This window comes from Trichechus manatus, unplaced genomic scaffold (assembly GCF_000243295.1).
Source record: "Trichechus manatus latirostris isolate Lorelei unplaced genomic scaffold, TriManLat1.0 scaffold00134, whole genome shotgun sequence".
Lineage (NCBI taxonomy): Eukaryota > Metazoa > Chordata > Mammalia > Sirenia > Trichechidae > Trichechus > Trichechus manatus.
In genome coordinates, this window is record NW_004444070.1 from 917597 (window position 1) to 935504 (window position 17908).

A 17908-nucleotide genomic window follows, 5' to 3' on the forward strand; every position below is an offset into this window, starting at 1 on the left:
TCTGGTTCCATAGAGCCACAGGCTTTCTGTCAGTCAGCATTGCCAGGCCTTTCTTTGGCACTGCTATGGTAAATTTGGATGGCTTTATTAGGGCTTCTTTCTTTAAGCAAACGTTTTACTTTTTATAAGTTGCGTTCATCCAAATACATTTTCTAGAGCCTATTCATCACTTGTAATAGCTCATTATTAAAAAAAAAAAAAAAAAGCGAGGATTCATGCAGAATATTGAAAAGGATCGACATTTTAAAATTTTACACCAACTAGGAAAGGGTAGGAAGGAGCCCTGGTGACACAGTGGTTAAGTGCTCATTTACTAACTGAAAGGTCAGCAGTTCAAACCCACCCAGTGGCTCCACGGGAGAAAAGACCTGGCAGTATGCTCCGATAAAGATTACAGCCTAGAAAAAGCTTGTGGTGCAATTCTACTCTGTCATATAGGGTCACTGTGAGTTGGAATTGATGGCACACAGCAACACAGGAAAAGGTAAATGGCTAGAGCATTTATTTATGGAAGGAAAATGATGATACTGGCAAATACAATTTATGAACTTGTTGAAAGAAGAGACAGTCTCTAGTAAAAAATGAAGACATCATTTACTTTTTCTCTTTTTTTTAAGGGGTCAGGTTGTCGTTGGAGATTGGGAAACCTTGGAGAACCTTAAATACAGAAGAGCTATTTATTTGTTCTAAATGGACTAGCAGTTAGCTCTAATTTAAATTTCATGAGTGCTTGAGTTTAAAAGCTAACATTTTAAAGAACTGGAAGAAATGTTAAAATAGCTACAAGTAAAAGGGGGAGAAATCTCTCCATTATCTGTTGATATGTAAGCAGTAGTTTTTCTTTTTCTTTTTTTTTTCAGGAAGTGGCAAAGAAATGATGCAGTAAAATGGTTTAGAGGGTTTGGTTTGGGCCAAAAAATAATGGGCTGCACTGCATTAGCTTCTCGGTGGGCCTGGCACAAAATATTAAGCAGAGAGCCTGGGCTGTATACCCAGGGATGTTGGATGTCCTGAAAGTAAGCCCCTCTACCACGCGGGGCTCTCAGCAGTCTCAGCGCCAGTGGGGCTGGTTATCCACAAATGAACTCACGAACATCAGTTTGTGCTCAAAAGCTGCTGTTTTGGTTATGCTGAGTGAAATAAGTCAGACACAAAAGGACAAATACTGATCCCACTTATATGAAATATCCAGAATAGGCAAATGCATAGAGGCCAAATCAACTTTTGACGTATAGCATTAGGCAAATCTGCTGTAAAGAACCTCTTCAGAGTGTTAAAAAGCAAAGATGTCACTTTGAGGACTAATGTGCACTTGACCCAAGCCATGGTGTTTTCAGTTGCCTCATATGTATGCAAAAGCTGGACAATGAATAAGGAGGACCGAAGAAGGATTGATGCCCTTGAATTATAGAGTCGTTGAAAATTATTGAATATAGCATGAAGTGCCAGAAAAACAAATCTGTCTTGGAAGAAGTAGAACCAGAATGCACCTTAGAAGCAGGGATGGTGAGACTACATCTCACATACTTCGGACATATTAGCAGGAGGGATCAGCCCCTGGAGAAGGACATCATGCCTGGTAAAGTAGAGGGTCAGCGAAAAAGAGGAAGACCCTCAACGAGATGGGCTGACACAGTGGCTGCAACAATGGGCTGAAGCATAACAACGATTGTGAGGATGGCGCAGGACCGGGCGGTGTTTCGTTCTGTTGTGCATGGGGTCGCCATGAGTCAGAACCGACTCAACGGCACCTACAACAACAACAACAACAGGGGTAGGTGGGAGGGGGACGTGGAGGTATTGCTTAAGAGGTACGGAGTTTTTACCAAGGGTGATGAAACACCTTGGAAATGGTTAACGGTGATTATTGCACAACATCATGAATGTAGTTAATGTCACTGAATTATTTTCGTCAAAATATTTATTACATATATTTCACCACAGTAAAAACTATGAACAAAAAATTCACGCTGCCTTGGGAAAAAAAGTTATATTTTTTTTGGCTAAAGGTACTTCGAACGCATTCGCTTGCCTGGCTAGACCAGCTGTCTGAAAGCAGCTGAGTCCAATGATCCGGTCAAGGGGTCTGCCAAGCCCTTGGTTGGGATCACACTAAGGAAAATGAAAGCTTTTTCCTTTAGGCAGATATTTGTTGAAAAGTCATTCAATATTTGCAGTCTTCCACTGAAGGGAAAATACTGTGTAAGCCCTACCACTCTAATCATCTAATCACAATATAAAGCTTTTAAGGAAGGTTCTGTCTCTGGAAGACAGCAGTGGGATTAAAATGACCCGAAAGCGTAAACTCATTTAAGCTTGAGAGTGCCTCTTATCAGTCCTGTTGAATTGTGGTTGGAGGCCACTGGTGGCTCAGCCAGCACCCAAATTCACTTCATTTCTACATTTCACCACAATAGCAAAGAATAGGGGACCCTCTTCACTCTTCAGCATGTTGTTTGAATCCACCGTTACAGGGCTGAGCCATTAAAGCACAACAATGGCTCTTTTGAAGGTTTCGTTTCCTGCGGAGGTCAGCCCCGTGTCCATTTCCCCAAAGCCTTTTGGCTTCACCGGAGAATGGATGCCATTTGCTGTCGAGGTTTGTCATTGCAGGGTATTGAAGATTAAATGGAAAGGCCCAGTCGAGGAGACAGAGCAAACCATAGCTTCTGTGATTCAGCTAGATTTTAAATTCGACCAGAGCAGGGTTTAGATCAGGGTGTATTTCTCAGTGTCTGGCAGAGAACCTTAATAATCATTTACGTAGCGTGTCCTATTTTCAGAACAAATGTGGAATTATACTCTTCCATTCTCTGTTCTTATTTTACGTGGAAGGAAGGCAGTCCCCAGAGAACCAGCTCTTGTCACCAGCTAGTTTGGGTTCAGAAGGAAGAATTGGATGGTTACATGAGTACATAATTCAGTGTCCCTCTTGTCCAAATGAGAGTCTGAGGACAGGGGAACTTGAGGTTAAAATTCTGAGCCTCAGTGTCCTCCAGCCATATCCCTATCCCTCCAGCTTTCTGGTACTTGATATTTTATAATAGGGCAATTGAACACTCAGAACAAAGCCTTGTAGTTGTTTATAACTGTTTTCAGCCCCTAAGTCCTTAGTCTTTAAGTCAGTCATGCTCTAGCCACATGATAGCATTCTGTAGTACATTAGATTAAATCACCTTTTCAGTTATGCTGTAGAATGATCAATTACTAGGTCTCTTTTTTTCCAGCTTTTGTAACTTCTACCAAAAAAAAAAAAAAAAAAAAGGAAACTGGAAGGCTTTTTTTCCTATCTTAATTGTGTTGGAGGCTTTTAACAGAAAATTATAACCAACTGCCTTCAAGTCAGAGTAGAACTGCGCTCCATACAGTTTTCAATGGCTTATTTTTCAGAATTATATTGCCAGGCCTTTCCTCCCAGGCACCTATGGCTGGACTCAAACCTCCAACCTTTCCCTTAGCAGCCCACTGGGTGGTCCAAATGGTTAATGCGCTTGGCTGCTAATCGAAAAATTGGCATAATTGGAAGAAAGGCCTGGCAAACTACTTCTGAAAAATCAGCCATTGAAAACCCTATGGAGCACAGTTCTACTCTGACACACATGGGGTCACCATGAGTAAAGGTCCACTTGATGGCAACTGATTGAACATTCCTGAACTTAGTCACTAGAGCTGATTCCGTTTAGGACCCTCCCAGGGAGTGAAGGGAAGACAGAGTCAAGGGCAGCATGGCCTGTACCCCCAGGAAGCTTGCTGTTTGAGCACGCCTCCCGTCACTGTTGAAGAAAGTGATGAAGTGGAAGAACGTTTATATATACATAAATGCTTTAAACAATGGAAAAGTTATAATTCTCTGCAGGCTCTGCTTGGAATGTGACAACCAGGCAATTGCTTTGACTTTAAAATATTTCAGTGATATTGGGAAGATGATAGATATGGGCATTTGAACATATTCAGATTATCCGGTTCAGATGTTTGTCAGTCAACCAGCAAACACTATTTCATTCACCTGATAGCTGGACACTGATGAATGGGTGTATTTGGTTCTCTCTACTCTTCTGGAAGGCTCTGTGGGTGGTTAGACATACCGTCCTGGGTATTTGTGTGGTGTAGAAACTAAAGTCTCCTGAAAATGTGCCACCAATTGCATTGTAATCCTTAACACAAAGACCAGTAATATTTGTTTAAATGTCAGTGTAACTTTCCTTACTCCCCCAGAGCTATGCAATCTGTATTTCTCAAACCAAAAATTGACTTTTCAGGACTTATTTTAAGAATTAGGAGTTATTTATGAGCCTCCCAGTGTTCTCAAAATTAAAACCCATTTTGCTAGACATCTTATAAATTGCTTTTATTGAAAGGGATATAATTACGTTTGTATGCAATGTATGCATCCTAGTTTCCGAGGGCAGGCAGAACAAAGTACCACAGACTGGGTGTCTCACAGTTCCAGTGGCTTAAAGTCCAGGTTCAGGGTGTTGGCAGGCCCGTGCTGTCTCTCTCAGAGGCTTGTAGCCCTAGGCGGTGTTTGGCTTGTAGCTGCAGCCTAACTCCAGTGTCACATGGCTGTCACCCCATCCCTCTGTGTCTCTTCTTTCTTTTATAAGACACCTCTCACACTGGATTAAGACCCACCCCACTGAGTAGCCATGAGTATGACCTCGTGTTATCTAATAAACACCTTCAAAGACCCTATTTCTAAACAAGGTGACATTCGCTGGTACTAGGGGTTAGTACTTCAGCACATCTTTTGGGGGACACAATTCAATGCATAACAATCTGCATTGAGGAAAGTGTGACAGAATAGACATAAAACTCCTCCCAGGCACTGGTGTGTGGACATGTGAGCGGGTAGAGTGAAACTAGGTGGGCAGGGGGAGACTGTTGGCTTGTTTTTTTTTTTTTTTTAAATAATTATCTTTTTTCCAAGGATCATACTTCCGTAGTTTGAAAGAACACAAATCAAATCAAAATATTATTTAAATTATGTACTTTTGAGACCCATAAAATAAGAGCCAAAGGTAAGACTCAAACTCGAAGGCAGCCTTCACGTGAGAATTCTGAAGACACGTCGCGGGCTCAGTTGTTTATTTTCTTTCCATGATGAGCTTCATGTTGGGCAAGCAGTCCTCTTTTCTGCTGTTCTGGCCAAGAAGTAGACAGAGCTGTCCAGTCTTTCAGAGGGCGTACCGAATTTGTCTTACTCCTGCAGCCTCCTTGCCAGGTTGAATCCCTAGACGTGTGAAGTAGCTATACTTACTTTCCAATGCAAGCCTCAGAAAGGAAATAAAAAAGTGTTTACTCAAGTACGTTTCCTCTTCCACATGTTTTGTGCTGTGCCTGCCTTTGACTGCTCACAGTTCCCCGGCCAGCCTTCCACACCGTCCCTCTGTGCCCGCCTCACCCTGCGCCGCCTCGCCCTGCGCCCGCCTCGCCCTGCGCCCGCCTCGCCCTGCGCCCGCCTCATCCTGCTCCCCTGGCCTGGCACGTCCCTCCTCGTGTTTCATTTCAGCCTGGCGAACTGTGGTCCGTCCAGTTCTGATGTCCCTTTGTCTGTCTGTAGCTCTTTGGTTCCCTCCTCACCCTGCACCCAATCCAAACAGAGCAGCAGAAGTGCCTTCTCACTCTCCTAGGTGCGGCCTTGATCATATTTCACTTTAACTGGCTGTTTGTGTAATTTTTCTTCCCATTAGACTGTGAGTGCCCTGACAGCAGGGATGCTATTTTCTCCTGCTTTTCATCTGCAGCACTTAGCACAGTGCCTTGGGATGCTCAGTGATTGCATTGAATTGAATTGTGATCTGCTGGAGGTTAATGGAGTTAACTTGGTGAAATGTTATTCATGTAGGAGATTGATCGTATGCCTGGATATTTATGATGTGTGTTAAAATGTTTTCATTTTTTTAAAAATCCAGAATACGCCTTTTTATAAAAAAGAAAAATCGTCTGGTAGTGTTTTGTCTGTAAGAGCACTTTGAACTCTCCCAGTCTCAGTGAGTTTCGACACACCAGCTGTCATTAACATAAATGTTCCGTGGCTCTAGCTCCAGGAGGTCCCACTTGCAGACTGTGGCCGGAAGGATTCAGTACTGGTTACTCTGAAGCCATCGCCTCTTCAGACCGCTCCCCCACTCTACCCTCCTGCCGTCTTCCTCAAATCTCCTCCTTGTTGCAAGTGTGCAGAAAACCGGCCCAAATGACATTTCAGCTACTGCGTATAATTTATGAAGATGTATTGATTTTGGATGCATATGAACTTCCGTTCATCATCTTTTTTTGTAGAGTATTTATAATTTCTTTACTGAGAATTGGTGTTTACCATGTTCCTCCCCCAGTGGGAGAGAGGTGGGAGGGGGCCTTTACAACTTCAGTTCTCTTAATAAATACAAGTAGATCTTATGGGTTCTATTGAAAATTTTAAATACTTTGTCTTATAGCTTTATTACTTAATTGAGAGCAAATGAAGTTTGAACCACTTCACTTACAGCCTTCATTGAATTCTGTTCTTAGACAAAGTGGCAACAGGCTGTAAAATCAAACTGGCTTTGATTAGTTAAGGAATGTTAATACAGATTAGGACTGACGGAAAGCTTTAGGCCACATCGTCTCTTGCTAGTTTGCTTAGAGATGTCAGTATCAATAACCTTTGCATGGTCTGGCCTCCTTTTGAAACTGGAACCTAAGTTTCTCCTTTATTTTGCTTATTTAATAGAATCATCTTTCAGATACACGAGAGCTTTTAATAACAAAGATAATAGGATTATTTTTTGATTTGCAGTTTTAGTGTGCAACCAAGTGAAATTACACAGAGTTCAAATAGGCTGTATAAATAGCAAAGTAATATAGAAAGTTAGAAACCTACTTATGTATTTTACTGGTGATTATTTTATTTCTACATCTGTAATAAGCAACATAAATTCTAAATTGTGCTGTCTTCTGTACATATGCCATTACTTTTTAATAAATACAAGCAATCCAAATGATTTTCTCTGCAATGCGTCACTAAAATCTAATGATTGTAAATGTCAGTGGCAGTTTTTGCTTCTGAAGTTTTCCTTGCATTGAAGATACATTCCTTGGTCCATTTATAGAAGCAGCCTTTTGTAAAATAAACCACTGGAATGTGGGGAAAAAACATTTAAAGACAAACAACACCCAATTTGGACTGGATTGAGATAGAAAACTGCATTAGCATCCAGAGAGCAGGGTCCATTGAACCTCGTGTTGAGCAGGTCGTTGACGGAGAGAAGGAGTGCAGTTTCATAGAGAAGGATGGAAGGAAGGCAGGTCAGCTTTGGAAGGGAGAGGGTCTTTCCCCTAAGCTAAATCAAAACGAAAGTTCTTCTGTACACCTGGTCATTGTTAGCTGCCATCAAGTTGGCCCCCAGACTCATGATGACCCCGTGCACAATGGAACAAAACGCTGCCCAGTCCTGTGCCATCCCCATGATTGACGGAGGATCAGACCATTGTGATACATAAGGTTTTTATCAGCTGATTTGGGGAAGTAGATTGCCAGTCTTTTCTTCCTGTTTCACCTTAGTCTGGAAGCTCTGCTGAAACCTGTTCAGTATGATAACAACATGCAGCCCTCCACTGACAGACAAGGGGTGTCTGCCCACGAAGTGCATTGGGTGGGAATCAATCCCTGGTCTCCTGCATGGAAGGCGAGAATTCTACCACTGAACTACTGAAGATGCTAAATGAGACAACTCTTTAATTAGCTAGTTCTGTGCACAAAGACCTCACAGAATCAGCCTGTTGTGAGGCTAATGAAATTAGAAGCGGCAGTTGTGATCACGAAAGAGTTAACTCATTCCACTTGGGTAAACCCTCCACGTTCTAGGAGTAGGTTGCTTGTCATGTGATTAAGAAATGCGTCTCCTCTGGTATTTCTTACCCAACAGAACAATGGGCTTTTTCACTGGGGAGCTGCTGTTCGGACGTAAAAGAACAGTGGGGCTGGCACTTTTAAGTAGTAAGTTTTCATATGCTCATGCACATTCCCAGATTTTCCCCTCCAGTCCTCCCATCTCTGGACTGTGAGGTTAACGGCCACCTCTCTTCTGGATGAATTTTGTCAGCCTGAAGGCATTGGTGCTCATGTTTTCCAGGAAGAGCCAGCCTGTTGTCCTTCTCTCTCTGTATTTGTCAGCAAGTATTTAGAGAGGCCAACTCTGCACAGCTCAAGTCCTCTATCACGCGGTATTGACTGCCAAAGGAATATTCTGAAGACAGAGAGCAGGAGCAAGGCAGAAGCTACAAATACAGAGTGCTCAGTGACTGACACTCCCTGTTGGTTATTTCGACTTAATGTAATGATGACAGACCATCCAGCGAATGAGATCCGAAAACGGGCACTTTGCAGCATTTCCTTCTGTTCAAGAATTGTAGGACTAGCAGGGGATATTTTTATATATTATCCCAGTGGGTGTAAAGAGAAATCTCTTGTTCTTAGAATCATCATTCTTGCTAATTACATGTTTGGAAGAAAATGTAACTATTGATGTTCCCTTATTGCTACTGCACACCCAGTTTGTATTTTAGCAGCTTGGAAACTCAGTAGTAGCCTATTTACAATTTTAGGGTCTAAACAATTTTTGACATTTCACAAAGAGGAAGAGAGATGTTTTCTTACTATCTGTGATGATAAGGTCTTACTCATGTTCTCCAACGTAACTGCATGTTCTTTAAGCACCAATAAAACCAAACCAAAGCACCAATAAAAGCAAACTAAATCCGTTGTCACTGAGTCGATTGTGACTCATAGCGACCATATAGGGCAGAGTAGAACTGCCCCATAGGGTTCCCAAGGCTTTACTCTTTATGGAAGCTGACTGCCACATCTTTCTCCTGCAGAGCAGCTGGTGGGTTTGAACCGCCAAGCTTTTGGCTGGCAGCTGAGCGCTTAACCACTGCTCCACCAGGGCTTCTTAAAATACCAGTAAATAAGTTCCTTACTAACCAGTACTAATTCTGTTTTTGCAATATTTTCTAGCAATTCCCTTGCCCCCCCCCCCCCAATACCGCAACAGGCATTTCTGCCAAGAACTTTCCAGGTTCCTTTTAATAATGGTTAATACAGAAATATTGTTGTTAATAATAAGATCTCAGGAAAAACAGTACAAAATACATTCTCAGGTTTATGACCGAACTCTTTTTTGAAGACAAACACAGAGATTACTTCGGTAGAGATTGAAGTCACAATTCTTCCGGGGAAAAAAGGCAAGAAGTTCTTAATAATATGTGAACGTTGTTAGTTTCAAGGGTGGCTTTGCTGCTTTGGTAATCCGAATGATGTTACAGTTATTTTTTAGCTTTCACAGTTCCCCCACAAATCACTTCACTCCTGAACCGTTATTGTCGAAAGGCCTCTGAAAGCTCTAAAATCTAATTCATAAGAAGATATCCATCTACAAAATTTAATAAATCTTTCACATATCATCACATTTGCTTCAGAGCTTTTTAAAAGTAATTCAGTGTTACAGATATGGTTCCAGGCTGCCATTTCTTTCCTCTCTTCCAGAGCTGGTCGATGCCATTTCACCCATCTTTTCAGACTTTCACTACACAAGGATTCTTTTGAATTTTTAATAAACTCACACCAATGGTCTATTTTACCAAAGACTTTTTCACTTTTATTGTTTCCATTCAACATCGTGTTTTCACGTCTACAGGTAGTTGTGGTTTCTTCATTCTAATTGCCGTGTGATATTTCATCTTTTTTTAAAAAAAAATTTTTTTTATTGTGCTTTAGGTAAAAGTATACAGAGTCAATTAGATTCCCATTCAGTAGTTTGTACATAAAGTGTTCCATGACATTGGTTGTGTTCCCCGCAGTGCGTCAGCACTCTCCCTCCTCATGTCTACCCTGGGTTCCCCGTTTCCTTTCGTCTGGATTTTCTACTCCTTCCTGCCTTCTCATCTTTGCGTTTGGACACATGTTGTCCTTTTGCTCTCGTGTAATTGATTGTTCTAAGGCGCACGTTCCTCCCGGGTGTTGTTTATTTTATGGGCCTGCCTATTGTTTGGCTGAAAGGTGGTCTCTGGGAATGGCTTCAGTTCCAGGTCAGAAGGGTGTCTTAGGGCCATAATTTTGGGGGTTCCTCCAGTCTCTTTCAGACCAGTAAGTCTGGTCTTTTTTGTGAGTTTGATTTTTTGATCTACATTTTTCCTCCCACTCTGTCCAGGACCCTCTGTTTGGATCCCAGTCAGAGCGGTCGGTAGTGGCAGCTGCACACCATCTAGTTCTTCTGGTCTGGGGGTAATATTTCATTTTAAGAACAAATTATTATCTAGGAGCCCTGGTGGCACAGTGGTGAAGAGCTCAGGCTGCTAACTAAAAGGTCAGCAGTTGGAATCCACCAGCCACTCCCTGGAAACCCTGTGGGGCAGTTCTACTCTGTCCTATCGGGTCGCTATGAGTCGGAATCGACTTGATGGCAACAGTTTTGGTTGGGTTTATCATAATCTATACATTCTCTTCTGATGCATCTTAGGTTTCTTGTTGGTCTGATCTGTTGTTTGCTATAGCAGGCAGTGCTGCAGTAAACATCTGTGTACTCCTTTTCTGTGGGTACATGGGAGAATTTCCCCATAACATACGCCTAGAAGGAAAATTGCCGGTCGTAGATTATGCCAATCTTGAACGTTATCAGATCTTTCAGAGCTGTCCCCAGAGGGGTCCTACCAGCCTCGCTCCCGCCAGACGTGGGTGAGATTTCCTATTTTCTCACATTCTTAGTTTCTTCACACTTCCTGTGATTTGCCAGCCTGACACGTGTGAAATTACATCTCATTCAATTATTTATTTACCTATTTAGTAAAGTAGGTTTGCTTCTTTATCTTGAAACTTTCAGATCAGGGACAATTCAAGATGTCTTTCTTTTGTGAGATTTTGGCTTCAGCTTAAATAAGTGATATGCTCCAGTAGAGAAAGTGAGGTGTGGTTGGGTGTTTTTCTTCTCAGTGTACTCTAACTTTCCCCTCCAGGATTGAACACAGCAGGGCGTGATCCAGAGAGACAGCTTGCACTGTAAGTTATGACAGCAGGCTTTCCTCAATGGACTTGTAATTGCACATGATAAGGACTCTCCCCTGACAGAGACAGGGAGGCAGCTTCCTGATGCATGAGTGTATGGTGGACACGGGAGCCTTGAGTAGACAACATCATGTTATTATTGGCAATGAGACCGAAAGGGCATTACTCGCTTCTGTTACTTTAATTAAAGGCCTCCTCAGAGAGTATAACACAACCCCTTTCTTTTTCTGCTGCTCACCAAGGGGGCTGACTCTTCTCCTATTAAACTCTATCAATGGGGACTAGAGATGAGTTGACACAATGGCCCTGCTACTCGCTGTCTTTATTTCCTATCCCCTAAAAATCCCAAATTATACCTGACTTCTTCAAAATGCCAACTTATTAGCACCTCAGGGCCTTTGCACTTGCTACTCCCCCTAACTTTGTTTCCTACAAATTAAAATGGCTGGTTCCTCTTTTAATCATTCCGGCTCTCAGTTCAAGTGTCACAACCTTAGAGAGTCTGTCCATGACCATGAGGACATCCCTTTCTTTTATTTTCTTCATAGCATTTACCACCATATGAAATTACTTTTTCAGTTTGTTTGCTTTTTTTGGTCTGACTTCTCTGCTAGAATTTAAACTCCGTATGAGCAAAGAACTAGTCTGTATGGCTTATGCTGATATCCCAGACCCTGAAACATAATTGGTTCCCGTTCAATATTCAGTGAAGGCGTGAGTGAGCTCTATTTTAGGGGAGAATGTAAAGTTATTTTCATTTCATCCAACAAATATTTGAGAATCTACCCTGTACCCGAGCTCTGAGCAAGGTTTCAAAGCCAGAAAGATGTACAAGATGCCACCTTTGCCCTCAAGAAGTGCACAGTCTAGAAAGTTAGAATGCTTTTGGACATTAGATAAAACAGCAGTTGATTGTGTCCATTTGTGGGCAAAGCTACTCTAGGCTTAGTCCTCGGGGGAAGAGTGATTTAAAAATAGACTATACTTCCTGCTGTCTTGGTTTGAGAATGAGTTTGGACATCCAAAATTAGATTTTAAAAAAATGAGAGGAAGATAAACATAAGTGGGAAATCAATCCCAAAGGGATAGAAAGTAGTCAAATGGGGACTGAAAGAACGAGGAGGGAGGCTTTAATTAAGGTTTCAAGAGAGGGGTCAGGCAGTGTGAGAAGTGGCGGCAGGGGAGGAGCATGTCTTCTTCTGCCAACACTGAAAATAAAACACTTGTCCTTGAGTCGACTCTGACTCACAGCGACCCCATGTGTGTCAGAGTAGAACTGAGCTCCGTGAGGTTTTCAGTGGCTGATGTTTCAGAAGCAGATTGCCAGGCCTTTCTTCCAAGGTGCCTCTGGGTGGACTCAAACCTCCAACCTTTCAGTTAGCAGCCAAGTGTGTTAACCCTTTGTATCTCCCATGGACTCTTGCCAACACAGAAATTCCGTTTCAATATGGTGACACTTCTGGGTTTAGTTTTTCCGTTAATGTAGGAAAAGGCATCCCGTGAGCATCCAGTGAGATCAAGGACAGGGGCAGTTTACAGTTCCCCACAAGCTCATGGAGACGCACATGGAATGGCTCAAAGTTGCTGAAGAAAAGACCAAAACCAAAACTAGAGGAGGCCCACATGCCTTCAAGTTCAAAATCTTTCCCAATGCAAATTGGAAAAATAGGAAATGATGCCTAGAAACATAGGCTCTGGCTTTGGACAAAAGCGGAAGATTGCATCTCATTCTTAAAAAAATTTGGGGGGCGGTGCAAGGGAAGGTATTTTATTTTACTGTTGCACTTTAAGTGAAAGTTTACAATTCAAGTTAGTCTCTCATACAAAAATTTATACACACATTGTTATGTGACCCTAATTGCTCTCCCTGTGCTGTGACAGCACACTCCTCCTTTCCACCCCGGATTTCCCGTGTCCATTCAACCAGCTCCTGACCCTCTCTGCCTTCTCATCTCACCTCCAGACAGGAGCTTCCCATTTAGTCTTACGTATCTACTTGAGCTAAGAAGCACGCTCTTCAAGAGTATCATTTTATGTCCCATCGTCCAGTTTAATCTTTGTCTGAAGAGTTGGCCTCAGGAATGGTTTTAGTGCTGGGTTGACACAGAATCTGGGGGCCATGCTTTCTGGGGTTCCTCCAGTCTCAGACCGTTAAGTCTGGTCTTTTTACTAGAATTTGCGTTCCACATGCCACTTTTCTCCTGCTCCATCAGGACTCTGTTGTGTTCCCTGTCAGGGCAGTCATTGGTGGTAGCCGGGCACCATCTAGTTCTTCTGGTCTCAGGCCGATGCAGTCTCCGATTTATGTGGCCCTTTCTGTCTCTTGGGCTAATACTTTGCTTATGACTTTGGTGTTCTTCATTCTCCTTTACTCCAGGTGGTTGGGACCAATTGATGCATCTTAGATGGCCACTCGCTAGCTTTTAAGACCCCAGATGCCACTCACCAAAGTGGGATGCAGAACATTTTCTTAATAAGCTTTGTTATGCCAGTTGACCTAGATGTCCCCTGAAAGGGACACAGCTTTTAACTTCCCTCCTGCTGACCCCCACTCCTGCTACCTGTCCCTTGAAGTATTGAGTTGTATTCAGGAAACTTCTTAGCTTTGGTTTAGTCCAGTCGTGCTAACTTCCCAGGTAGTGTGTGCTGTCCTTCCCTTCACCCAAGATAATTCTCGTCTGCTATCTAGTTAGTGAATAACCCTTACCCTCGCTCCTCACCCTCGTAACCATCAAACAATGTTTTCTTCTGTGTTTAAACCTTTTCTTGAGCTCTTATCATAGTGGTCTTATACAATATTTGTCCTTCTGCGACTGACTAAATTCACTCAGCATAATGCCCTCCAGATTCCTCCATGTTATGTTTCACAGATTCATCGTTGTTCTTTACTGTTGCATAGTATTCCATTTTGTGAATATACGATAATTTATTTATCCATTTGTCTGTTGATGGGCACCTAGGTTGTTTCCATTTTTTTGCTATCGTGAACAGTGCTGCAGTGAACATGGGTGTGCATGTATCTATTCATGTGATGGCTCTTATTTCTCTAAGATATATTCCAAGGAGTGGGATTGCTGGATAGTATGGTACTTCTATTTCTAGCTTTTTAAGGAAGCACCAAATCAATTTCCAAAGTGGTTGTACCATTTTACATTCCCATCAACAGCGTATAAGTGTTCCAGTCTCTCCACAACCTCTCCAACGTTTATTGTTTTGTGTTTTTTGGATTAATGCTATCCTAATTGAGTTGAGATGGTATCTCATTGTAATTTTGATTTACGTTCCTCTAATGGCTAATGATCGTGAGCATTTCCTCAAGTATCTGTTAGCCACCTGAATGTCTTCTTTAGCAAAGTGCCTGTTCATATCCTTTGCCCATTTTTTAATTGGGTTGTCTTTTTGTTGTTGAGGTTTTGCAGTATCTTGTAGATTTTAGAGATTAGAAGCTGATCGGATTTGTCGTAGCCAAAAATTTTTTCCCAGTCTGTAGGTTTCCTTTTCACTCTTTTGGTGAAGACTTTTGATGAGCATATGTGTTTGATTTTTAGGATCTCCTAGTTATCTAGTTTCTCTTCTGGTGTTTGTGCATTGTTACTTATGGTTTGTATTGTGTTTATGCTACGTATTAGGGCTCCTAGCTTTGTCCTAGTTCTTCTTCCATGATCTTTATCATTTTCAATTTTATATTTAGGCCTTTGATCCATTTTGAGTTAGTTTTTGTGCATAGTGTGAGGTTTGGGTCTTGTTCTAGTTTTTTGCGGATGGATATCCAGTTATGCCAGCACCATTTGTTAAAGAGACTGTCTTTTCCGCAGTTAATGGACTTTGGGCCTTTGTCAAATATCAGCTGCTCATAGGTGGATGAACTTATATCTGGATTCTCAATTCTGTTCCATTGGTCTATGTATCTGTTGTTGTACCAGTACCAAGCTGTTTTGACTACAGTGGCAGTATAATAGGTTCTAAAATCAGGTAGTGTGAGGCCTCCCACTCTGTTCTTCTTCAATAATGCTTTACTTATCTGGGGCCTCTTCCCTTTCCATGTGAAGCTGGGGATTTGTTTCCCCATCTCATTAAAAAATGCCATTGGAATCTGGATCAGGGTTGCTTTGTATCTGTAGATCGCTTTGGGTAGAATTGACATTTTCACAATGTTGAGTTTTCCTGTCCTTGAGCAAGATATGTTTTTCCACTCATGCAGGTCTCTTTTGGTTTCTTGCAGTAGTGTCTTGTAGTTTTCTCTGTAAAGATCTTTTACGTCTCTGGTTAGATTTAGTCCTAAGTATCTTATCTTCTTGGGGACTATTATAAATGGTATTGATTCGGTGATTTTGTCTTCGAAGTTCTCTTTGTTGGTGTAGAGGAATCCAACTGATTTTTGTATGTTTACCTTGTATCCTGAAACTTTGCTGAAATCTTCTATTAGTTCCAGTAGTTTTCTTGTGGATTCTTTGGAGTTTTCTCTGTATAAGATCATATCGTCTGCAAACAGAGATACTTTGACTTCTTCCCTACCAATTTGGATGCCCTTTATTTCTTTTTCTAGCCTAATTGCTCTGGCTAGGACCTCCAGCACAGTATTGAATAAGAGTGGTGATAAAGGACATCTTTGTCTGTAAGAGGAGGTATTTTTATATGCATGCTAAAGTGAACCCGGGTGATGGTGTAATTTGAAGTAATCAGCAGTAATCAAGCTTAATGGGCAACAACAAAATAGGATGCAATTTGGGACATTAATAATTGTTTAAGTGTCATTAGCAGCATTGGGTGTACAAAAGAGACTAATGGTGCCTTCTGAGTGGATAGAGAAAGATGCTTACCCTCCGAAAACCAAGATCTGAGCTCAAAGGGCTGCACTTTGAAGACACAATATAATGATTGGGTTGAGATGAAACCCCACAGTTTAGCCTTTAGGAGGAATTTGACAGGGAGTTGAACTCCATCCAAGAAATGGAAACGGGCTTGGTGGCTCAAAAGCAGAAGGGAGCTGCCTGCGCTCTTCAAATCCAGAGCCAGCTCTTCAAGCGGGCCGGTAGCCAGGCCTCTCTGCCCCTTAACATGTTCCCTTTCTGTCCTTCCAACTGGGATCCAGCTAGAAGAGTGCCTTCGAGTATCCCATGTGTCCCAGAAGAGCCCCAGATTCTGCAGAGAAGATGTGATCTGAAATGAGAGAGTAACTTTACAGAGCTATTGAAATAGGTTGTTGTTGTTGGGTGGCATCGAGTCATGGTGACTCCATATGACAGAGTAGAACTGCTCCATAGGGTTTCCTAGACTGTAATCTTTACAGGAGCAGATTTCCAGGTCTTTCTCCCATGGAGTGGGCTGGTGGGTTCGAACCTCCAACCTTTCAGTTAGCAGCTGATCACGTCACTGTTGTGGCACCAGGGTTCTTTGTTGAAATGGGTACTCATCTAAAAAGCACAGTACCCACAGGGATCAACTTTGAAATAGGGCGTGTAATAAAGCACGTAATCAACTTAAAAAAGCTTTGCACCTGTTCCTTCCATAGTTGTCACCATTTAGTGAGAAGCCTGCAAAGTGCAAATTGGCCAAGTCCTCCAACCCAGCTCTTCTTACCAAGCAGCATGGGCAAGAGCACCTTGGCCCACATGGAGGGAAGGCACCTGGGTTGCTGCCATGGGCACCTTTCTATGACTTTGTGGACCTGCCTGCACCTTTGAGTCCCCGTGCAAAGGCATGCGTGTATTTTAGCTGCTGTAAGAGTACTACAGTGATCAAGGCAGTAAGACACCTAGATCAAAGCTTGCCAAGCTCTGCTTCCTCCACCCCATCCACCACATTACAGCCTGGGTCAGCTTGTTTCCTAGGCAGCAAAAGCAGGCATCATGAGCCATGACCATCCTAGAGCCTTCCTGGTAGACCATCAAAACCCATGGGAGCAGTGGTGGTTCAGTGGTAGAATTCTCCCCTTCCATGCCGAAGACCTGGGTTCCATTCCCAGCCAAGGCACCTCATGCACAGCCACCACCCATCTGTCAGTGGAGACTTGCATGTTGCTGTGATGCTGAACAGGTTTCAGTGGAGCTTCCAGACCAGGGCAGATTAGGAAGAGCGGCCTGGTGATCTACCTCTGAAATCAGCCAGTGAAAACCCTACAGATCATCATGGTTCGATCCACAGGCAGTCATGGAGATGGCACAGGGCTGGGCAGTGTGTTGTTCCATTGTGCTTGAGGTCGTCATGAGTCGGGGCAACTTGACGGCTGCTAACAACGAGAAAACATCAAAGCCCGTGGTGTGCGGATCGTGTTTCTCCAACCCTACTTGGAGGCCACTAGGAGATGAGACTTTGTCTTGAATTCTACTTAGTCCTAAACAATTTGGTTGCCTAGGAATTTCACTAAGCCCACAGATTGATGGTGGCTTACTTCCTTGCCTCAGGGTGATCCACTGTCTTTTAAAGTACGTTGTAAGCATCATGTTGAAATGATTTGCCAGCTCATCCTGACAAACATTTGCCAACATTGGTAGGAGTGTTCAGGGTCTTCTTCAGTTTCTTTAGTCATCTGTACTTGAATATTGTGGCATGGAGCTAGGGGCCTGGCATTGAGATTGTCTGGTAAATTCCTTCCCTCCTGAGGGCTTGAATGTGAGTGGACTCTGCTAGACATCAGTGGTTCTCGATGAGGCTATTGTGCCCCCTCAGGGGACATTTGGCAATGTCTGGAGACAATTTAGGTTGTCAAAACTAGAGAGGGATGCTACTGGCATCCAGAAGATAGAGGCCAGGGATGCTGCTAAACACCCTACGGTGCACAGGACGGCCCCACCACAGAGAATGACTAGTGGATGGAGACCAGGGATGCTGCTGGACACCCTACAGTGCACAGGATGGCCCCACCACAGA